The sequence below is a fragment of the Mus musculus genome, chromosome 3, assembly GCF_000001635.26.
Source record: "Mus musculus strain C57BL/6J chromosome 3, GRCm38.p6 C57BL/6J".
Taxonomy (NCBI): Eukaryota; Metazoa; Chordata; class Mammalia; order Rodentia; family Muridae; genus Mus; species Mus musculus.
The window spans coordinates 79,987,846-80,013,742 of NC_000069.6; the positions used below are offsets into that span (position 1 = coordinate 79,987,846).

The 25,897-nt window shown below is 40.1% G+C and overlaps 1 annotated feature.

The window, feature by feature from the left end:
- Positions 1,480-4,853: an enhancer, noted in NCBI's record as "VISTA enhancer mm1052". NCBI's record gives its function as "enhancer in: branchial arch[10/11] | heart[10/11]" and the evidence as "EXISTENCE:transgenic organism evidence [ECO:0001131][PMID:17130149]".

Below are 25,897 nucleotides of genomic sequence, written 5' to 3' on the forward strand. Positions count from 1 at the left end.
GACAAGGTTTCCACTGGTGGGACTGGGTTGCATTCAGTTGAATTGTTGGCTAAGGGGGACCCATGAAAAATCCCCAAACAACCCAGGCTGATGATGCTACAACAAAGGGTTGATTTTTGCAAATTGACAGCAGGGACCCAATTGCCAAGGACAGCATCCACACAGCTCATTGACCATGAAGCTGGTACCTACATGGAGCCTTCATCCTTATGTTCTAGTCTCTTTAGTGCAGGAAGGTACTCTCCAGCTACCAAAAAAGAAATGTAGACACCCAATCAGCTACAAAGCTATAATCTGTCTTCCCTGTAAAACATGTTAGGGCAATGTGGCATGGAACTGGTGGGAGTAGCCAATCAATGTCTAATTTGACTTAAGACTCACTCCATCCTAAGGAACCCAAAACCTAAACTGCTTGGGTAACAATGAATCAGGGACTAGATAGCCTGGAGACATAGGGTAAACCCCAACATGACTGGTTTAAAAAATCAATAAAATGATTCCTAGTGATATTTTGCTATATTCATAGACTTAGTTCCAGTGATATTTTGCTATAGACTTAGTACCCTATCCAGTCACACTCAGACAGGCCTCCTCAGGCAGCAGCTGGGACAGATGGAGAGATCCACAGCCAGATGTTATGTAGAGACAGAGTCTGAATTGGAGCTGTCCACAAAATCCTTCCCTTCAGTGTTCAGTGAATCACACAGTTGAGGGGTTGGAGAGGTTGTAAGAGTCAGAGGGAATGGAGGAAACCAAGACATCACAGCTCTCTGAATCAACTAAACAAGGTGCATATGAGGTCACGGAGACTGAAGCAGCAAGCACAGGGCCTATATGTGTCTACACCAGGTCCTCTGCATATATATTATAGCTATGAACTTACCATTTTTATGGGACTCCTGACTACAATAATGAATGGGTCTCCGATTCTTTTCCCTACTCTTGGGACTCATTTCACCCTGTTGGTTTTCTGTGTCCTATTTTGACACAGAAGCTTTTGCTTTATCTTATATTTTATTTTGTTATGTTTGGTTGTTATTTCTTAAAGTCCTGTTCTTTTCTCATGAGAGACAGAAAAGGAGTGGATTCAGAGGGGCAGGGGAAGTGGGGAGAAAGTGGATGGAGGGTAAAATATAATCAAGATATATTGTATGAGGGAAATAATAAAAAAAAAAGAGTGCTTGCTGTTCTTCTAGAGAACTTGAATTTGGTTCCCAGCATACACACTGGGTGGCTCAGGAACTATCTTCAGGATTACAAATGCCTTCTTCTGCCATTTAAGGGTTATTGTGTGTGTTTGGTGGGTGCGCACATGAGTGCACACACTCACACACACACATACATGCACTCACACACACAGTCTCTAAAAAGTCTTTTTGGGACAAGGAATATTTGTTGAGTGAATAAATCCAGTTTTAACTGGGCTAAAAATAAAATCTGATGTTGGATGTCATCTGAAGTTTAGAGGCAACACTCTATTAAGGGCAAGCAGACAGTGTTTCAGAGAGGCTATTTTTGTAGACCTACCCTATCGTTTATGCATTTCATTGAGGATCTGTTGTTTCTTAATGACCTTGCATTCCTTCTTGATGTAAAGCTTCTGGTGAGGCCAGGCTGGTGTTTTCTGAATGGGCTGACATGTGTTTGCCACCTGACTTTCCCGTGATGTTTCCAGACGGCATACATTGACGCGCTCCAACGGCATCTGCATACCTTGGAAAGTTCTGCGTGCTGAGAAGTTCCTCTAGCCGGATCCCCTGATTATGAGTCAGAGTCTGTCAGAACATTTCTTGAATTATTTTAAAATGCATTAAAAGAACAAAAAACTTTAATAACTGGCCTCATATGGTCTGTGCTTAGAAATGCACCTCCCCGACCCCCCCAATCCATGGATTCCCTGTTCCTTTGGTGTCCCTGGTGTGTAATGGCCTGTAGGAAGCATACATCTACTTCTCTTCCTCACTTTTGGACACAATTTATAACGGAGTATGAGAAATTCAAAATTTTCAGTTAATCCCATTTAATACTTCTTAGTAATGTTTATTTTTCACAGCATTAGTGCATTGTGAAGAGGAAAATAAAGTATGATATCTTAACCCTAGGATCAAGCTCCGATGGAATCCTTTCAGCCCTGACTTAGTATAATTACAGGAAAGAGGGGGCATTTCAAACTATTTAAGTGCTTCTAGAAGCCCAGGACTGGAGAGGAATCAGAAAGCCATTTTTCATCTTGTCAGTCCCGACATCATGCTGAAGGAATTCTCACAGTAAAACAAATGGGTATTCAGACAGCATTCAGCATTCCTTGGTCTTAAGTCAAAGCAGTAATTCCTGCTAAGAAGGTTTGAAAATTTGCTGTCACCACTTGTAAAGTGTGTGTCTGGAATTCATAATTAACCAGCATGATCATATCACAGCAATATAATGCTGAAACATCAGGGACAGATTCAACAGCACATATACCACAGGGGCTTTAACACAGGCTTCATGTCTTTGAGATTATAAAGATATTACCTTTCTAGGTTCCATCTAGCATAAAAGGAATAAATAGTAAATCTGGAAAGAGTTGACTCTGAAGCTTATTAGTGACTCTGAAGGATGGTTGAGAGTTGGCCTGGTAGGTAAACTTCTATTCAGGTACCTTGGGATAGAGCAGGTGCCTTTGTAAAGCTCTCTGCTCTGGTGAAACCCCTAATCAATGTCATCAAACACATTAGGAATGGGAGCAGACCTAGGCATGAGCATTTTAAAAGGCCTTCCATTGTTTCCCATATAAAGCCAAGGCAGAGAAGCATTGCTCTAATTATAGTCTAGTGGTGTAGCCCAGAGTGTGGGCACTATCTTTGGGCATGCTGGGGAGAAGTGGGTGACTAAAGGCCAGGGCTTGCTATTAATACATGTGACACTTTCTTAAGAACTTTGCCTGTGTTAACACATTTAACTCAGCCTAATGGACAGCAGCTATTACTGCCAACTTATTACAAATGAGAAAATGATAAGAGAAATCATATAGATGAGAATAGTAGAAGAGAATCCAGGCTTTTGTATTTGATAATACAGTGATGTTTGTTTAACAAGTATTTGTTAAGCTCTTATGGCACATGTAAGAATTCTTGCTGGAATCCCCAGTGTTTGGTGCAGTGAATAAGAAGGACTCTACCACAAAGCACCTAATTATCACCAAATTCCTTGGTAAGTCCTAGAACCAATGGTGGAGAGAATAGGTTCAATCCTCCAAACTACAAACAATGCATATGTCATTCACAGATAGTCATTTGTACTTCAGTGTAGAATTAACGGTTAAGAGCAAAATTTGGGAAAGAAACCACTTGACTGCTGAGACCCATAAAAGAGTTGAAAATGTGAGAAAGGGAAGGCGTGGTTTTGGCAGGATGACCCTATCCCCTTTGCAGTTTTCCTTCCAATCACTTTCCAGAAGGACTCATAACTATCCATGAAGGGAAATGAGGAAACAAAGCTCATTTCTTTTTCTTGATAGCACACACTGTCCAAGGCCAACGTACAGATTAAGACAATGAGTTTTATAATATGGAAAAACAGTAAGGCATATTTCATTATTTTGATACTAAGCAAAGTTGAAAATCTGATCCATTTTATAAAATCCCTTTATAAAGAGCAAAGAAAAGAGAAGGAAGATTCGCAGTGCCATTGTTACCATGGTCAACAGGTAGCAGATGTTTGAGGAAGTCTGACCGTGAGAGGCAAGACTAAAAATGAGTATAATAAGAATCATATTGGCATAAATGATCAAGTCACTAACCACACCAGGAGAGAGAGAGAGAAAAAGAGAGAGCACAAGAGAGAGAGAAATCGTGCTGTAAAATAGAAGAATTAGCTGCATGCAAAAGGATTAAAGCCATGATGAAACTTCTTACTTTTAGTAGGAAGTAGGAAATACACAGAAAGCCAGATTATCTCCAGATGGAAGATCTAGTGAAATACTTGAAGACACATTTTTTTTTTTTTTTGGTAATAAAGTAATTTCAAATAAACTGATGGTAAAAGAAGATGTTACTGATTCTAGCAATTGACTGATCCAGAAAGAAATGTATTTGCTGTAGCTCTTCTTTATGAAATTCAGATTTATTTTTCTCAGAAGAGCTGGGAATAAGAAAAAAAAAAAAGAAGCGAGAGTTATAACCCTACAGATCAAAGAAAGTATAATTCCAGTCATAAATATATGAGGGGGAAATGTCAATGCTTGGAATTAAATATCTCATATGTAGCAAATGTAATATGACAGTAAATGTAATACATCTACTGATTAAGTGAATCTTTTAAAAAAAAAAAGAAAGAAAGAAATCTGAGAAAGACTAGGAAAAAAAATTACTGGGTCAGTTGCTGGAGTGATAAAACAAATCCCCATAGAGTTAGTGTCTTAAATCTATACAATGCTATTGTTTCTCATGATTTGTACTTGTTAGGAACATATTAGTAGTGTGGCTGCACAGATGTGTCTCCAAGAAGGTTGAGCTGTGGCAGTTAAGGGCTGCTCAACTACTTCTTTCTCTTTTTAGGGTCCTATAGCTTTTCTGTTCAGTCTCATAACAGGTGTGATTTAGCACAATAATTTCAAAGCTACATGTTAACTCACATGACAGATCAAGACTCCAGAATTGGGCAAAATGGAAGCCAAACCTTCTTCTATGTCTTCACCCAAAAGGTCATCCAGTGTTAATTTTGCCAGTTTCACTGGTGATCAAACAGTACCAAAAGCCCTTTGTGTTTCTAGAGCATGGGCTTCAGTTCTTCTCGATGGAATAATAAAATTAACATATGTGAGACTGCCAGGTGAGGCATTGTGTAGTTTCATGAAAGGGTCAATGGGGTAGCAGGTTGTATCAAGTCCAGATTGGAAGACAGAAGCTAGCAGAAATATCCTGCTACACTCCAGACCAGTCATTCTCAGCTTGTGGGTCTTGACCTCCACAGGGATCACATATTGGAAATCTTGAATATCAGATATTTACATTATAACTCATAACAGAAGCAAGATTATAGTTAGATAGTAGAAATGGAATAATTTTTTTCTTTTTAAAAAATTTTTAATACTTTTTATTACATATTTTTCTCAATTACATTTCCAACGCTATCCCAAAAGTCCCCCATACCCTCCCCCCCACTTCCCTACCCACCCATTCCCATTTTTTTTTGGCCCTGGAATTCCCCTGTACTGGGGCATATAAAGTTTGTGTCCAATGGGCCTCTCTTTCCAGTGATGGCTGACTAGGCCATCTTTTGATACATATGCAGCTAGAGTCAAGAGCTCCGGGGTACTGGTTAGTTCATAATGTTGTTCCACCTATAGGGTTGCAGATCCCTTTAGCTCCTTGGGTACTTTCTCTAGCTCCTCCATTGGGAGCCCTGTGATCCACCCATAGCTGACTGTGAGCATCCACTTCTGTGTTTGCTAAGCCCCGGCATAGTCTTACAAGAGACAGCTATATCAGGGTCCTTTCAGCAAAATCTTGCTAGTGTATGCAATGGTGTCAGCGTTTGGAAGCTGATTATGGGGTGGATCCCTGGATATGGTAGTCTCTAGAGAAATGGAATAATTTTATGGTTTGGGGGTCAGTCACTACAACATGAGGAACTATATTGAAAGGTCACAGCATCAGGAAGTTTGAGAACCACTGCTGTAGACTCTGAATTTTCCTATAGACTCCAGCAACAACAAAGACAATACTCCAATAATCAAAAGAACTGCACGTTTCATTTAATCCTGTATTCTCTTTATGATTTTCAAACCCAAGCTTCAGATAGCTTTCTTAGCATGCTCAAGAGCCTACTGCAAATAGTGTAGCCACAAAAAAACAGATCTATTTCCAATTCCAGATGCTCTCAGCTGCACTTTGTGTCCTCTTAAAACAAGTTCATCACTACACTCATGGCCATGAAGGGGGAAGGTTTATTACCCATCAGCACTTTGAGTTGGAACTCAGCACTAGACTCATCAGGAAAAAAAAAAAACAAAACAACGTAGGGAACGTTCAGTGCAATCCTACCGGGTCTTTACCAAATTTTGTATCCTGCCTCTTCTACTTCTCCATGCTTACCTTTATCAACATCGTTTCCCAACCATTCTGTATCATTTGCAACCATTTTAGTTGAATTTTGACTGGCCTAAACAACATTTCTGACACTTAAGAGTTGGCCAACTCTCTAATTTAAAGGAGAAAAATACCAGCAAGCAAGACTTCCCTCAGATCCCCTCCCTCCCAGTGGCTTGAGCTTAACCCTTCTTCTCTCTTGTCACCCTGTTTCACATGCGCCCATAGATAAGCTCGTCCCTTTGCACTCTGGATCCCCACCCTCTTCCTGTCTGTTCTGAGAACTTTCCCTCTCACTTATGTCCGCTGCTTTCACCGCAGACCTCCCTCTTCTCTTGGCTCTTCCCCTTCCTTTTTAAAACAATTTCACATTCCTTATCCTAAAAATAATAATCCTTCTCCAGTCTGCTCCCCTTTCACTTAAGCTGTTTGCTTTCCCGGCTCCCCTTCAAGTCTAAAGGGCTTATCAAAACAGTTTACACTGAATGAATTCACCCCATTATCTCCAACTTGCTCCATGACTCATTTTGGTTTGGCTTCAGCTTCCCACTCCCTTTAAGTTGCTTTCAAATGACCCAACCCTGAGTCCAGCTCTGAAATCACTGAAACCAAGGTATAGATAGCTGCAAGCCCACCCCTTTGTAATGGATGTCCTTCCCGTAGCCTTCTGCTCAACTGCTACTAGCTAGGAATAAAGACTTTACTTGATTAGCCCACCAGTTCGTCATTAGAAGTATTAAGTTATATGGCTCAATGAAACACTGAGTCAAAAACAAAACAAAACAAACAAAACAAAACAAAACAAACAAAAAACAACAAGAAGCAAGAATTGTACTTCTTGATGAAACCCAAATGGCATTTAGAGTGCACATTCTATTTATATTAATTCCCACCTCTGTCACACAGTCAAATGTTTTTCTCTTAAGATCTAGCAAAGTCAAGTTCTGTCAGAGGGTTACAAATAGTAGGAAAGACTAATAGTAACGTATTTTATCCCAAATGTCTTTAGAATTGACAGCTGCCTCCTGCTGCTCTTGGCTTATTCATTTACTTAAGGAATGACACTGCGTTGCCTCCAAGTTTTGTCAGTTATGAATAAGTCTCCAATAGGTATTATTGGGAAGGTTTTTATCTGGACATACATTTCAATTCCTTTGAGTAAACATCAAGACACATAATTGCCAGACACTGTTTCTTTTATACAATACTACCAAATCTCTTTCATAGATGATTTAGGATGTTGCATTTCCCCAAGCAATGAATGGGAATCCCTATTGCTCCAGAGCCCTTCCTATGACCAGGGATATCGATCTTGACATTCAAATATTAAGATTCTACAATCGTTTCCCAAAGCCTAAAGTAGGAAGAACTGACATAAATGGTGACCAAATTAAGACCCCGTGCAAGAAGAATGTGAGGAATGCATGACAAATATGAATCCTCAAGCTGGATGTGGTGGCACACATCTGCAACCCCTGTATGTGGTGGCACACATCTGCAACCCCTGCATGTGGTGGCACACATCTGCAACCCCTGCATGTGGTGGCACACATCTGCAACCCTTGCATTAGAAGGCTGAAGCAAGAGGATGAGTAGACTGAGGATAGTCTGGGCAGTAAAACAAGAAAATAGTATCCTGAAAGAAGGAACATCTTTTGTCTCTAGATTGACTGTGGCTCACAGGTCATCCTGCCAGAGAGATACAGATTGTAAAATGATGAGGATTAGAAATTGACCCTGGCAAAACACAAATGTCGGAGAAGCCTGTTCTTAAGGCCACAGTTCAGCATGTCTGGATAGCTCTGTGAGCTTGATGCAGAATGGAGGACTCCCCTTTCCGTCAGGGGTTCCCTTTCTCTACCTGGCACTGGTTGGAAAGCGTCTCTGAACACAGATGCCTGACCTTGTTTGGAGGATGACTGTGCAGAGCTCTCTGCAAATGCTGCATGACTCAGCACACAAGTCCTGCTCTAGCTTCCCAGCCGAATGATAATTAAGTACTGGGTTCTGGCCAATCAGCTCTCTCCACCCTTAGGAGCCCTATATACCCTGCCTCGGAACACTAAAGTAGAGTTGTCTCACTTAAGCTCTGTTCTGAAGTCCTTCTATCAGACTCATGGCTGTCTGCACCCTGCATGATGCTGTTCCCTCGGCCCTTACGTGTAGGTGGCCAAAGTACATCCCCTACCCCCAGGAGAAGGGAGACCCATATACAAATATTTTTTTCAGATAAAGCAATATGTTCTACCGTAGGAAGACATTTTAATGTAGGGAAGAATGTTTCAGACTCAGTTCTGTGATGAGGACAAGCCCTTGATTTCAAGACCAAAGCATATTTCCAGGAATCACCCAAGCAAACAATGGCTAAGTCCTTTGTAGAATAACTAAGAAAAAAAAAGGACTTTGACCCCTTCATTTTAGCTAGTATGTTTCTTGAACTAAGAATTCACAGGGCAAAGTATATAAGCTAAAATTCAGTCTATGGCCATAAGGAAGCCAGTGCCATGTAGTATCTTAATACCCAAGTCACTTTAACGTATTTATGGAGCAGACCAAGACATCCAAGTAAATCCACATCTTGGCTGGGGTTCAAAAAACATCTGTTGTGACACCTTCAAGGGATGTCAGGACAGAGGATGAATTTCCCTTTGTGTCAGGAAAGCTAGCACTAACCCTTGTAGGAAAAGTTATAGAAAAGGAAAATGAGGAACAGAGGGAGAAGGAGGAGGGAGAGCAGAGGAGGAAAAGGTCATGTAACGTTATCAGAATCCAAGAATTATAAAAAGTGGATTTACATAAGCTGAATAAAGAGCCAGAATTACAGATACATTTTATTGAAAATAGAAGATTTATTCCAAAAGTCTTTCATTATTTTAGCCTAGTATGACCCATCAAATCTGCCCAGTGATTGGTCACAGCCTACACACTTGGGACTGGGTTCAGATCTAGAGATGCTTAGAATGTCATGGCATCGGTACCAGGAGAACACTGAAAGTCTGTTACTTCTTTCATGAGACCTCCTCGTGCAGATTCTCAAGCAGGTCTAAAAATGAATTGCAGTGGGAAGTACAGGGGAGAAGAGACAGTGGAGGCTGACAGCTTTCCCTGCAATTTGAGAGTGGCTAGGGTGAGCAGTCTCTCAGTGATGCAGCTTTTGTGAAGTCTGAAGGAGTAGCCGACATTTTTGTTCAGCCTGACTAGAGACAGGGAAGAAGATGCAGATTAACAACTATCTACAGACATCAAAAATGAATTCATATTCTTTATGAAAGTCTGGCATAATGAACTGTGAAGAGGCAAGATTAGAAAATGAAAGCTTTTAGGTTTTTTTCTTTTTAATAATGTAAATCTTTAAACAATCTATAATTTTAAATATGTGTGTTTTTAATATTTTATATCCTCACCATTCGCTGGGGAACTCCTCACATCCCCTCAGGGGACCAAGCCTTACTTTCCCACCCCATCTCTTTATATCAGTCACCAAACCCCAGAGGCCCTTTCTTCCTGAGAATCTGCTGCCCATGCCTGCTGAAGGATCAAGTAGGCAAGCTTCTCTCTTCTTCTTATCCTCCACTTCCAATTCTCTAGTTTCATACTCTAATGAGAACATGCAGTGTTCTTGTGTCAGAACCAGCTTTCCTCTCTTCTGTAAACCTCACAGCACCCCCTGACCCCATTTCCAGCCCATCCTCATGCTCTTTCCATGGTCCCCAGTGGCTACAATAGCCTGACTTTCAGAAGCACTCCTTGAAAGGTAAACCACATTCACCATACAACCCTAAGATCCAGAGTGGACAACGGAAACCAAGGAATGTTGGAATACCCACCTAACAGAGACAAGACCACGTATTAGCACCTAGAATCACAATAACCCCAAGCCCAGATGTCTAGACACCAGTGCAAAAAAAAATTACTAATAGCCAAGACAGTATACCACTATCATAACCATAAAAAGTTTGATATAGCTGAATCAAAGGGCAGGGACTTCAGAATTGCTATTGTAAATATGCTCAAGGACCTCAAAGAGGATATTAACAAATTTATTAATGAAGTCTGTGAATACACAAACAAACAAAAATAAAGTAAGATATGAAAGTAGCAATAGAATCACAAAAGAAAAACCCAAAACAGGTAAAAATGGAAATGAAAAATTTAAGAATTCCAGCAGATCTTCAAAGAAGAATTAATTCCAGCACTCTTTGAATTATTTCACAAAATATAAACAGAAGGAAAATTGCCTAACTCTTTGAATTATTTCACAAAATATAAACAGAAGGAAAATTGCCTAATTCTTTTGACAAGGTCACAATTACCATTGTACCTCTACCACATAAAGGTTGAAAAGAGAAACAGATTTACAGACCAATTTCTTGGTGAACATTGAAACAAAAATTCTCATTAAAATACTTGCAAACTAAATCTAAGAATACATGAAAAAAGATTATCTGCTATGAACAAGTAGGCTTTATACCAGCAATTCAGGGTTTGTTCAGCCTATGCAAATCAATAAATGTAATTCAACATATAAACAGGCTGAAAGAAAAAACAGCATATGATCAACTTACTGATGCAGAAAAGGCCTATGACAAAGTCTAACAACACTCCACAAAGATCTTGGAGAAAGTGGGGATACAAGGGACACACCACCATCACCACCACCACGACAATGGGCAATTTACAGCAAGCCACAGTAAGCATCAACCAAAAAGAAGAGAAACTCAAAGTATTTCCATTTAAAATCAGGAACAAGATAGGGTTGTTCACTCCCTCCATACCTATTCAATATAGTACTTGAAGTCTTAGAGCAATAAGACAACTGCAGGAGGAATACAAATTGGAAAGGAAGAAATATTTTTGAAGCTAATATGATTGCATATATAATTGACCCTGAAAACTCCACCAGAAAACTCCTACAGCTGATGAAAACTTTCAGCAAAGTAGTAGGATACAAAATTCACTCCCAAAAATCAGTATCTTTCTTGTATACAAACAGACATTTGAGAAAGATATCAGAGAAACAATGCTTTTCACAATAGCTTTAAATATATATCTTGTGGTGATTCTAAACAAGCAAGTGAGAGACTTTACAGGGAAAAATCCCCAAGATGCTGAAAAAAGAAACTGAAGAAGGTATTGGGTGATGGCAAGATCTCACATGCTCATGGATCAGTAGGATTAATATAATGAGAACTGCCATCCCACCTACAGATCCAGTCTCCATCAATATTCTAGCATCAATTTTCACAGAACTTGAAAGGACATTTTTCTGCTTCCCATAGAAACACACACACACACACACACACACACACACACACACACACACACACACACACTCACACACACACACACACACACACACACACACACACTCACACACACACACACACACTCACACACACACACACAGACACACACACACACACAGACACACACATACACACACAGACACACACACACACAGACACACACATACACACACACACACACTCACACACACACACTCACACACACACACACACAGACACACACACACACAGACACACACACACACACACACAGACACACACACACACAGAGACACACACACACAAACACACACACACCAAAAGCCCTAAGATCCCCTATCTCAAGTTGTATTACAGAACTATAGTAATACATACAGCATGCTATTGGCATAAAAATACATGTTGATCAATGGAATCAAATTGATAACCCAGACAAAATCTACAAACCAACAGACACCTGATTTTTTATAAAGAAGCCAGAAATAAGCAGTGAAGAGAGGGGAAAAAAAGAACAGCATTTTCAACAAATGGTGTTGGTTAAAAGAATGAGAATAGATCCATACTTACCACTCTGCTCAAAACTCAGCTCCAAATGGCTCAGAGACCTCAACATGAAATTAGATAGACTAAACCTGATGGGAGAGAAAGTGGGGTAGAGGTGTGAACTCATTGGTCCAGGAAAAGACTTTCTGAAGAGGATACTGATAGCACAACTCTAACAACACAGTAACAAATGGGATCTCATGAAGCTGAAAAGTTTATGTTAACAAACAATGTTCACATCCTTATTTCTGTTCAAATTACATAAACACAAGAAGTAAAAATAAATAAATAAATAAAATATATATATAATTCATCATTCATTGAGAGAATATTGCTTTTCCAATGCAAAATTGATATTTGCATTGGATTACTGTACAGTTCTATGTAACATACTTACAGAAAATAAACTATTGTCTCAGATCTCTAATGTGATTGATTTTGTTCTGAAGAATAACAGAAGTTCAAATACTTCTTCTTCTTCTTCTTCTTCTTCTTCTTCTTCTTCTTCTTCTTCTTCTTCTTCTTCTTCTTCTTCTTCTTCTTCTTCTTCTTCTTTTTTTTTTGAACTTTAATTTTTTAATTAGGTATTTTCTTTATTTACATTTCAAATGCTATCCAAAAAGTCCCCCATACCCTCCCCCCAACTCCCCTACGCACCCACTCCTACTTCTTGGCCCTGGCATTCCCCTATACTGAGGCATATAAAGTTTGCAAGACCAAGGGGCCTCTCTTCCCAATGTTGTCTGACCAGGCCATCTTCTACTACATATGCAGCTAGAGACACGAGCTCTGGGGGTACTGGTTAGTTCATATTGTTGTTCCACCTATAGGGTTGCAGACTCCTTTAGCTCCTTGGGTACTTTTTCTAGCGCCTACATTGGGGGCCCTGTGATCCATCCAATAGCTGACTGTGAGCATCTACTTATGTGTTTGCCAGACAGCTATATCAGGGTCTTTACAGCAAAATCTTGCTGGCGTATGTAATGGTGTCAGCGTTTGGAGGCTGATTATGGGATGGATCCCCAGGTGTGGCAGTCTCTAGATGGTCCATCCTTTTATCTCAGCTCCAAACTTTGTCTCTGTAACTCCTTCCATGGGTGTTTTGTTCCAAATTCTAAGAAGGGGCAAAGTGTCCACACTTTGGTCTTCGTTCTTCTTCAATTTCATGTGTTTTGCAAATTATATCTTGTATCTTGGGTATTCTAAGTTTCTGAGCTAATATCCACTTATCAGTGAGTACATATCATGTGAGTTCTTTTGTGATTGGGTTACCTCACTCAGGATGATGCCCTCCAGGTCCATCCATTTGCCTAGGAATTTCATAAATTCATTCTTTTTAATAGCTGAGTAGTACTCCATTGTGTAAATGTACCACATTTTCTGTATCCATTCCTCTGTTGAGGGGCATCTGGGTTCTTTCCAGCTTCTGGCTATTATAAATAAGGCTGCTATGAACATAGTGGAGCATGTGTCCTTCTTACCAGTTGGAACATCTTCTGGGTATATGCCCAGGAGAGGTATTGCTGGATCCTCTGGTAGTACTATGTCCAATTTTCTGAGGAACCGCAAGACTAATTTCCAGAATGGTTGTACCAGGTTGCAATCCCACCAACAATGGAGGAGTGTTCCTCTTTCTCCACATCCTCGCCAGCATCTGCTGTCACCTGAATTTTTGATCTTAGCCATTCTGACTGGTGTGAGATGGAATCTCAGGGTTGTTTTGATTTTCGTTTCCGTGATGATTAAGGATGCTGAACATTTTTTCAGGTGCTTCTCAGCCATTTGGTATTCCTCAGGTGAGAATTCTTTGTTTAGCTCTGAGCCCCATTTTTCAATGGGGTTATTTGATTTTCTGGAGTCCACCTTTTTGAGTTACATATATATATATATATATATATGTTGGATATTAGTTCCCTATCTGATTTAGGGTTGGTAAAGATCCTTTCCCAATCTGTTGGTGGCCTTTTTGTCTTATTGACAGTGTCTTTTGCCTTACAGAAGCTCAAATGCTTCTTCTTGAGAAAAGAAATTACAACCATGTCTGAAGTAAGACCTGTGAATGCTAAAGCTGAGGACATTAAATATATTCATATGCTCACTATTATCTTTCTTACAGCCTGTGCTAGATAGTTTTAGGTCAACTTGATACAAGCTAAAGTCATCTGAGCGAAAGGAACCTCAATTATGTAAACGTCTCCTTGAGATCAGGCTGTACACAAGCCTGTGGGAAATTTTCTTAATTGGTGATTGAATTGGAAGAGTCCTAGACCATTGTGGGTAGAGCCATCCCTGGGCTGGCAGTCAGGGGTTCTATAGGAAAGCAGGGTGAACAAGCCATGAGGAGCAAGTCAGTAAGTAGCATTCTTCCATGGCCCCTACATCCGTGTCTGCCTCCAGGTTTCTGTCATGTTGAAGTTCCTATTCTGACTTCTTTCAATGGCAAACAGCGAGTTGTAAGCCAAATAAACCGTTTCCTCCCTAAGCTTCTTTATGCCCTGTTCATCGAAGAAACAGTAGCCCTAACTAAGACAGGGACATATTTACTTTTAGCTTAAAAAAGTGTTTTATATTTAACTACCATGTTTAATTAAATCAAATTGCACTCTATAGCAACCTAATGTCCCAGAAGCAAAGGATTCATTGAAAACTGACAGCACCGTGAATTTGATGACCTTCTATATTTCTTAATTGCTACAAAAGAAGGGTTGGATTCTGCATGAGTGCCTTGCCTTCAAAACCCTGGCACATCCCCTATCCCCAGAGCCTTTAATCAAAACTCACTGAGGCAGAGGGGTTCAGCTGCTGATCCGTCATTCCCATTGTCCTTACTGAGATGGTGTTTGCGTGATTTAACAATATAAGACCATGAATATTGGCTTCGCACACTGGAGCTTTCTTGAAGAAATCGTTCAGTCCAGTCATGTGTGACATTGTAACACAGCTGAACATTCACACTGAAATGGAGCTACAAGTCACAACGTATATCTTAACAAGTTATAAACAACTTTAGGCTAAGTTATAAAGAGAAATGAAAAATACAATCTTATCATTTAGAAATACCAACTGTTAATATTTTGCAGTTTTATTTCCAATAACATTCTTAGTTTTGTACAGATTTGAAACTGTTTTCCTTACAATACTACTGTAGGTTTTGTGTGTATTTAACAGCAATCAAAGTTTTACTTTGTATCTTGTAGTCTGTGTATTTTACATCGTTAAAGTCTCTTCAAAGCTTCTTTCTAATTTTAAGTGCTTATGTATTTATATTATCAATGACTGTAAACTGTTTGACTTGTTTACTATACACTATGTACATAGTTTTTCCAAAAAAAAAACCCACCTTTTTTTCTTCTCTCATAGTGTATATTTTTAATTTGAATATTTTACTGTGTGAGATCATGGAAGAACTTTTTTCCCAGTAGATTCACCAATATTTTGACTTCTCACCATGTATAACACCAGTGTCCACTTGCACAAGTAACAGGAAATGATTTATTGTGGACAAGCATTCTTTTAGTGGGAAAAAAGCTACACACCATATGAATGTAAAGAATTTGACACCAAGATGAAGGTCTCATCTCCATAAATACAGATCTGTGTTGAGAGTTTTCTTCCACTTGAATTATTATGTTCAGTTAAAAACTAATAAAGAATTGTTAAGTTGTTCATAAGCTTTCACTGCAGAGAGAGATGTTCATGAGGCAAGAATGTGTGTGGAGTTCACAAGTGTTACATTGTGTGGGGAATTCCATACACAGAACCTGACCTCTAGAAAGCATGGAAATGGCTTGACCTTCGACTTTTAGCAATCTGTGGTTGAGTTGAAAAGGCTGTCTGGACATTCTCTAGTAAGTGAGTGCATTCTATGACAACCACACCATGACGTGGAAGGAAATGCTTTATGAGGACTGCTTGTCAATATCATTTCAAGTTTACTAAGTAGCATAAGGGATTCATTTATTGTACAAAACTGTGGATGTGAAATATTCCTGACCAATTATACATAAATTATATGGATGAATGTGTAAGTAGATAGAATAATAAAGGCCTAATCAACATTTTTTTTAGCAGGGTCTGATGTACATATGTAAACATGTTCCCTGGTACATGGTACGAGGCCCAGGGTTGAGACACTGTGTAGTCCTGGCTGTCATGGAACTCATTATGTAGACCAGACTGTCCTTAAAGCTACAGCGACCCACCCGTCCCTGACTCTGGAGTGCTGGGCATCAAGGCATGTACCAACACACTATGCTGAGTCTTCTTTTTTTCCTTTTTATTGCATATACTTAATTTGTGTAATTAATTTGGGGTTTAGGTTTACACACACATGTTGAAGCTATTGATATAGGTGAGCGAATGAGCAAATCCAGCATCCCACACAGTAACATTTTCACGGGCACCCGAAGCCTGTTCTCTTAGAAGTTTTGCAATACTTATTTTGAATACCCGAAACAAACTGTGTGATAATTCCTGAAAGTTTTTGTATTAGTAGATTATATCTAAGTATATAAGACTCTGACTGGAAGCTAGAAGAAAACGTTGGTGAGGAATGTAACTCTTTGTTTAAAAATCTCAGATTCTTAACACCCGTGTAGTTCATTGGCGAAATAGCGCTGTAGAGAACAACGGGAGACCATTCACTACGTATTTCAGTTACACTAGAAAACATAACCTAGAGCCTGGGAAAGCAAGCCAGCAGGCTCTTTCTTTCTTAGCAACCTAATTTTCCCTTTTTAAAAAACAAAATCCCAGAGATGTTGGAATGGACACCCCGCTTTCTCTGCTCTCTTGGCAGTGTGCCCCTACCCTGTGAACATGGATCAGCCCCTGGTGTGACAGAAAGTTTGCAGTGACATCACAGGTTTGGCTGCAAGAAGAAAGAGAATCTTAGGAGTCTTCACATGATTTCCAACATTATATCCCAGTTCTTCCATCTGCTATGCACATACGTGTATGTTTTGTAGCAAAATCTCCCTACACAAACCAGACTGGCTTGCAACTTGTGGATCCTTTTCCCTCGGCCTCCCCAGTGCCAAGGTATAAGCCCCTCCACTTGGGTATTTTCTGTGAGTTTAAAATAAAGTTTTTCAAAGACATTCCCAAATACCACACAGAAGGCTAAATGGAGAACATGTATAAAACTTCAAAAGGATGCCCATCAGAGCCATCTGGACCACATTGCTAAGATCCTAATCGCTCTCTCTGGATTCTTACACTTAAGAGCAATGGGAGGGTGTGGCCTTTAAGGCAACATAATACTTTCACACTCTGGGCATGTGTGAACTGGAATGACACCACATTGCATCACAACAGCTCAAAAGGTGCTGAGCGCTGTGCCCTTCTGCGGGACTTGGCAACACGCAGCACAGAGCAGAAGGCCTAGAGGAAGAAAACAGAAGACTCTGTCCTGTTTTCCTGCTGCATCCTCACTACTCCCTAAGCAAAGCAACAGTGGCACCATTGTGATGATTCTGCAGAAATAAGGGAGTGACAGGATGGTTCTTCCAGCTGCTTCCTTTGACTTAATGAGAGCAATGCTGCCCCATTGAATTCCTTTCCAAGTGCAATGGCTGTTGTTATTTTTGGGAGACTTTGTTGTTCACCATCTACTTAATTACATTTTAAAAAAATTATTTATGTATTAAAATAACAGATGTGGAAAATCTCTAGAGTAGATCCCGGCACTAAAAGTTCCGTTCATTCTTGTGCGTTTAATAAAGAATCCTGATTATTATGTTTCTATGGAAATGCACATCCTCCTTTATGCTTTGGACTGTTGTGGCTACCAGAATAGTTCAAGCCATCAGCTGCAGTGGTGCATGGCAGTAGGATGGGATGAAAAGACAGAGGATCACAAGTGTAGCCCATCGCACATCTCCTTTTCACTGAGGAGATGGCTTGCTGAGTGTTTGCTGTGCAAATCTGAGGATCGAAGTTTGAATTGTCACAAACTGCTTAGAGACCAAGGTAATCCCAGTGCCACCAAAGGATCCTGGGAGGGAGAGACAGAAGAATCTCTGGAAAGACTATATGGATATATATGGAAGGAAGAAAATAAAAAAAACAAAAATTCCCCAAGAGTTAATTTCTATCTCTCTGGCCAGGAGACTTGGCTGCTGAGAGTCTAGGCTTCATAAAGGTGCATGAGTTTTACATAACCATAAGACTATGACAACATGAAACATGACATGTTAGGCTGCTAACCTATGTGGTAGCATTACATGTGATGATGTTTTCTTATCTTCAAGTCCTATAGGAAACTAAAATACTTTTAAATAAATTATTACCTAGTATACACACTTCACGCAACACAATTTCATTAAATAAAAGGTTCCATTATGTTTAATTATTCTTGGAACAAAATGTAGATCTGCAAAAACAATGATATGAATCCAAAAATCTACATGAGCTCCAACACTTAAGAAATGCAATCCCATGTCTGTCAAATCCAAACCCTGTGTGGAAGATGTGATAAGCAAAGCATAGCTCTGTAGGGATGGAAATGCAGCTTGCCTGAGTTACAGGTCATTAGTAATGGGCTGTGTAGCAATGTCAGCAGTTTTACTGACACAGACATGCTGTGGGAGGATGAGAACAACTAGCTATGCCTCTGTCTCTCAGGACAGAGTGGACACTGAAAATTGTGGCTGCAAAGCCATTGGATGGGAGAGAGGGGATTGCCATGGCGAGCAGCTATCTCTGGGACATGACTCAGGGTTCTGTGCGGACCAGGGTGCCCTTCCCACGTCGCTAACGCTTGACACTGCAGCATGCTTTATCTTTGAGGTCAGCAGTTCTAAAGATGGGAATCCTTCTGTGTTTTTAAATACTCCACTTAAAATTACAGACATCTAAACCCCACCCTAGAATGACTGCATGAGGATATTTGTGATCTGGGCAGAGTATGTGAGAAAGTTTGAAATCCAATAAATGACAGTGTCTCTCCTCTCCCACCTGCCCCCCTCAAAGCTACCACTTAAAGCCACTTCCAAGTGTTCTGATTTTAGTATGAATCACTGGAGAAATATGTTGAGGCTATAGAAGGAATAAAAAGTATGAATTTCATAAAAGAATAACCTATTCTGCCATAGATTGGGTCGAACAGAGAGTTAGGAAAAAATGTTTTACAACTTGGCAAAATAGAAAATTTCCCAGCTTAGTTTTTTGTTTTTTTTTTCTTTATAACAAAGAATTGCAAAGCAGGACATTTCTGTAATAGTACTATAGACTTTCCAAGTTAATAAACTGAAGGAAAATATTAAGGCAACAAGAAAAATGCCATGATGATCCTGTATTTCTAAATGGACAGCTAATCTATAGAGATATAGTAATATTTCAGGAACGTTCCCAGATCCCATGCCATGTGTGCACCCACATGACACAACTCTTGGGTAAAATTAGGTGAAAATAGATAATAGCCAGCCTTCGTCTACACATAATTAGACTCAGCAGGGTCAGCTTTGCTTTGCCAAAATCCCACAACCAGGAGCCAGGCTCCTAAGCTCAGATGTGTTTTCCAAATGCTCGGGTTCCAACACATCTCTGTAGTCCTGGAAATCAAGTGGAATTTTGTCCCTTGTAACATGGTTGCTGCCATAGAAGATACTTTACTGTTAGCTTTCCTCGATGTAACAAGGACCTGGTATAAATTAACTTAAAAGAGAAAGGTTTCTTTCCTAATGTTATCTAGATTTATTTTTATTTTATGGAGTTTTAAAAACTACATTTAAGTTAGCAAACAATGGAGTGGATTTTGTTATCATATTTTCATACACATACGTCATTATACCTTGCTCTAATGTATGACCTTCCCCACTGCACTACCTTGACACTCTTGCTCATTCCATAACTGCGCTCCCTCCCTGACAGACAGACAGACAAGCCTCTATGTTGCCTTCCTCTCCCAGGCGTCTCTTACCCTCTCTTTCCTTCACATCCGTCATTAAGATTGTTTCTATCCCTCTTCATCCCATTTCTGGTTTCAAGACAGACATATACACATGTAATGCATTTACATGCATGTTGACATGTGCACATGAAAGGAAACATACCATATAGACAGAAACAAATTCAGTGTCTGACTTATTCTATTTACTATAGTGATCTCCAGGTCTAACTATTTGTCACAGATGTCCGTGTTTCATTTATGAAAAGCTGGATAGATATGTATAGGGACTATGTTTTATTTAGACATTCATCGATGATGGACATGTATCCTAGTTACATATCTTGGTTGTTGTAAACAACAAATGATAAACATGAATGTGAAAGGAGGCTGGCTTACAGTCCTTCAGGAGTGTTTATCTGGATTGAATGGTAGTTAGTTCTGCTTTAAGTGTTTTGAGACAGCTCAACTCTGCAATGGCTACACTGGTCTACACTCCTGCTGACAATGAATGGGTTTTCTTCTTTCCAGTACTCACTAGCTCAGGTTGTCCTTCAGTTTGTGACAGCCATTCTAACTGGGGCAGGTTGCAATTTCAAAGAAGTTTCCATTAGCATTTCCTTGGTAGCTAAGGGTGTTGAACACACCTCAAAGTATTTATTGACTATTTGTTGCTTTAGATAACTATAAATTCAGTTCATTAGTTCTTTTGTTGATTGGAAGACTTAGTTTTGCCGTCTAAAGAATTTCATTGTGGAGAAAATCTTTCAGGCTTGGGGTTAATATATAGATTGCATAAAGAACTTTAAAAGTTAAACACCCACACCTCCTGCTGTTAGTTATGGATGATGGTAAAGTGCTTGCTACACAAGCACGGAGATCTAAGCATGATCACCCAGAGCCCATGTGAAAAGCAAGGAGGACTGAAGAGGAAGAGGCAGGAGGATTTCCTGGGTGTGACTGACCAGCCAGCCTCTCTGCCCAAGCAATATTAACTCTTCAGTGAGAGACCTTGTCTCAACAAATAAGGTGAAGAATTATTGAAAAATACTCTCAATATAGTGTATATATACATCCAGTCAGTGAGTGGGCTAATGAACTGAACAGATCGTTCTCAGAAGAAGAAATGCAGATTTACAATAAATATTTTTAAGGTGTTTAACATCCTTACCAACCAGAGAAATGCACATTGAAGTTATTTTTGGAGTCCATTCCACCTTAGAATGTTTTTCATCAAGAAAATAAATGACAAGAAATGCTACTGAGAATATGTGGAGAGAGGAATCCTCCTTCCTGAATGGCAGTAGTGTGAAGGGGTGCAGGAACTACGGCAAACAATGTGAAGTCTTTTCAAAAATCTAAAAATTGAAATACTGTATCACCCAGCTATACCACTGGTAGATGAATACCCAAAACTCTGTACTTTGCCACAGAAAATACTTAGACATCTGTGTTTATTGCCACTCTTTTAACAGCAGCAAAGAAATGGAACCAACCTAGCTGCCCAAAGAAATGGAACCAACCTAGTTGCCCATCAGCAGAGGGGTATATAATAAAAATGAGGTAAATATACATAATGGAATTCTATTCAGTCACAACAGAAATTAAATTGTGAAATGTACTGATAAATGATGGAACGGAAAAGCAGTATAGTCAGTGAGTTAACCCAGCCTAAGAAAGACAAGACTGAAGGTTTGCTCTCATAGGTGAATTCCAGTTTCTGATTGTTAAATATGTGGAAGGAAGTGTGGATAGAGACCAGGAAATTAGAAGGGTTCAAGAAAAAGCAAAATAGCTTTAAAGGACTGGGGTGAAGAGTCCAATAGGATGTGTACGATATGAAATTAGCTGAGACAATGCTGAGGAAAAGGGCTATGGCTGAGAGAGGAGATGGGGGGTGGGGAGGAAATGGAGGATATCCATCAAAGTATGAATTAAAATGCCACAAGGAAGCCTGATATTTTGCAAGCTAGTGTTTAACTAAAGAAAAAATAATACCTACCTAGTTTCACAAATTAGAATAAGACATCTAGAAACCAACCTAGCTAAGAAGGTAAAAATGTCTACAGGGAAAACTGAGAACAAAGGAAGAACACCAGAAAACACAGAAAAATAAAAAAACAAAGAAAAAGAAGATACCAGAACATGGGAAGACTTTCTGTGCTTGTAATGGGGAGAACTCACAGTGTAAAAATGGAGGTCGTAGCCAAAGTTATCTACAGATTAAATGCAATACCCATCAAAATTCGAATGATGTTTTTCACAAAACTAGAAACAACAGTCCATAAGTTCGTACAGAAAGACAAAAGGAACCCAAGCAGCCACAGCAATCCTAGCAGAAAGGGGGATGCCGGAGGAATAGTGATCCCTGAAACCAAATTCTACTACACAGCCTAGGACTGGCACCAAAGAATCCATTGGATTAGACCCAGGTCTCACCTACACAGCCACAGACAGGGAAAAAAGTGTCAAACGTATACAGTGGAAAGAAAAAAGACAACCTGTTCAACAAATGGTGCTAGGAAAATACACTTCCACATAGTGATGGAGGAGATGGCATCCTCCTCTCTCACCCTGCATATCAATTTCAAAGCAAGCACAGACCTCGGTATAAGAACTGGAACTTTGGATACTTTCTCTAGCTCCTCCATTGGGGGCCCTGTGATCCATTCAATAGTTGAATGTGGATATCCACTTCTGTATTTGCTAGGCCCCGGCATAGTCTCACAAGGGACAGCTATATCACGGTCCTTGCAACAAAGGCTTGCTAGTGTATGCCATGGTGTCATCGTTTGGAGGCTAATTATGGGATGGATTCCTGAATATGGCAGTCTCTAGATGGTCCATCCTTTTGTCTCAGCTCCAAACTTTGTCTCTGTAACTCCTTCCATGGGTGATTGCTTCAACAACATTATGAACTAACCAGTACCCCAGAGCTCTTGACTCTAGCTGCATATGTATCAAAAGATGGCCTAGTCGGCCATCAATGGGAAGAGAGGCCCATTGGTCAGGCAAACTTTATATGCCCCAGTACAGGAGAACGCCAGGGACAAAAAATGGGAATGGGTGGGTAGGGGAGTGGGGGGGGATGTGGGGGACTTTTGGTATAGCATTGGAAATGTAATTGAGGAAAATACGTAATAAAAAAAAGAGTGGGAGGGGGACAAGAGATGGTAATGGAGGATGGACATGTTCAAAATACATTATGTCACTCTGAAACCCATTAGTATATTAATTAACTAATTAATTAATACTAACTTTATTTATTTATTTATTTATTTTAATTTTTTTCCATTTTTTCTTAGGTATTTAGCTTATTTACATTTCCAATGCTATACCAAAAGTCCCCCATACCCACCCACCCCCACTCACCTACCCACACACTCCACCTTTTTGGCCCTGGCGTTCCCCTGTACTGGGGCATATAAAGTTTGCATGTCCAATGGGCCTCTCTTTCCAGTGATGGCTGACTAGGCCATCTTTTGATACATATGCAGCTAGAGTCAAGAGCTCCGGGGTACTGGTTAGTTCATAATGTTGTTCCACCTATAGGGTTGCAGATCCCTTTAGCTCCTTGGGTACATTCTCTAGCTCCTCCATTGGGAGCCCTGTGATCCATCCATTAGCTGACTGTGAGCATCCACTTCTGTGTTTGCTAGGCCCCAGCATAGTCTCACAAGAGACAGCTACATCTGGGTCCTTTCGTTAAAATCTTGCTAGTATATGCAATGGTGTCAGCGTTTGGATGCTGATTATGGGGTGGATCCCTGGATATGGCAGTCTCTACATGGTCCATCCTTTCATCTCAGCTCCAAACTTTGTCTTTGTAACTCCTTCCATGGGTATTTTGTTCCCAATTCTAAGGAGGGGCATAGTGTCCACACTTCAGTCTTCATTCTTCTTGAGTTTCATGTGTTTAGCAAATTGTATCTTATATCTTGGGTATCCTAGGTTTTGGGCTAATATCCACTTATCAGTGAGTACATATTGTGTGAGTTTCTTTGTGAATGTGTTACCTCACTCAGGATGATGCCCTCCAGGTCCATCCATTTGGCTAGGAATTTCATAAATTCATTCTTTTTAATAGCTGAGTAGTACTCCATTGTGTAGATGTACCACATTTTCTGTATCCATTCCTCTGTTGAGGGACATCTGGGTTCTTTCCAGCTTCTGGCTATTATAAATAAGGCTGCTATGAAGATAGTGGAGCATGTGTCCTTCTTACCAGTTGGGGCATCTTCTGGATATATGCCCAGGAGAGGTATTGCTGGATCCTCCGGTAGTACTATGTCCAATTTTCTGAGGAACCGCCAGACTGATTTCCAGAGTGGTTGTACAAGCCTGCAATCCCACCAACAATGGAGGAGTGTTCCTCTTTCTCCACATCCACACCAGCATCTGCTGTCACTTGAATTTTTGATCTTAGCCATTCTGACTGGTGTGAGGTGGAATCTCAGGGTTGTTTTGATTTGCATTTCCCTGATGATTAAGGATGTTGAACATTTTTTCAGGTGCTTCTCTGCCATTCGGTATTCCTCAGGTGAGAATTCTTTGTCCAGTTCTGAGCCCCATTTTTTAATGGGGTTATTTGATTTTCTGAAGTCCACCTTCTTGAGTTCTTTATATATGTTGGATATTAGTCCCCTATCTGATTTAGGATAGGTAAAGATCCTTTCCCAATCTTTTGGTGGTCTTTTTGTCTTATTGACGGTGTCTTTTGCCTTGCAGAAACTTTGGAGTTTCATTAGGTCCCATTTGTCAATTCTCGATCTTACAGCACAAGCCATTGCTGTTCTGTTCAGGAATTTTTCCCCTGTGCCCATATCTTCAAGGCTTTCCCCACTTTCTCCTCTATAAGTTTCAGTGTCTCTGGTTTTATGTGAAGTTCCTTGATCCACTTAGATTTGACCTTAGTACAAGGAGATAAGTATGGATCGATTCGCATTCTTCTACACGATAACAACCAGTTGTGCCAGCACCAATTGTTGAAAATGCTGTCTTTCTTCCACTGGATGGTTTTAGCTCCCTTGTGGAAGATCAAGTGACCATAGGTGTGTGGGTTCATTTCTGGGTCTTCAATTCTATTCCATTGGTCTACTTGTCTGTCTCTATACCAGTACCATGCAGTTTTTATCACAATTGCTCTGTAGTAAAGCTTTAGGTCTGGCATGGTGATTCCGCCAGAAGTTCTTTTATCCTTGAGAAGACTTTTTGCTATCCTAGGTTTTTTGTTATTCCAGACAAATTTGCAAATTGCTCCTTCCAATTCGTTGAAGAATTGAGTTGGAATTTTGATGGGGATTGCATTGAATCTGTAGATTGCTTTTGGCAAGATAGCCATTTTTACAATGTTGATCCTGCCAATCCATGAGCATGGGAGATCTTTCCATCTTCTGAGATCTTCTTTAATTTCTTTCTTCAGAGATTTGAAGTTTTTATCATACAGATCTTTCACTTCCTTAGTTAGAGTCACGCCAAGATATTTTATATTATTTGTGACTATTGAGAAGGGTGTTGTTTCCCTAATTTCTTTCTCAGCCTGTTTATTCTTTTTTTTTTTCCATTTTTTATTAGGTATTTAACTCATTTACATTTCCAATGCTATACCAAAAGTCCCCCATATCCACCCACCCCCACTCCCCTGCCCACCCACTCCCCCTTTTTGGCCCTGGTATTCCCCTGTACTGGGGCATATAAAGTTTGCAAGTCCAATGGGCCTCTTTTTCCAGTGATGGCCAACTAGGCCATCTTTTGATATATATGCAGCTAGAGTCAAGAGCTCCGGGGTACTGGTTAGCTCATAATGTTGTTCCACCTATAGGGTTGCAGATCCCTTTAGCTCCTTGGCTACTTTCTCTAGCTCCTCCATTGGGAGCCCTATGATCCATCCATTAGCTGACTGTGAGCATCCACTTCTGTGTTTGCTGGGCCCCGGCATAGTCTCACAAGAGACAGCTACATCTGCGTCCTTTCAATAAAATCTTGCTAGTGTATGCAATGGTGTCAGCGTTTGGATGCTGATTATGGGGTGGATCCCTGGCTATGGCAGTCTCTACATGGTCCATCCTTTCATCTCAGCTCCAAACTCCGTCTCTGTAACTCCTTCCATG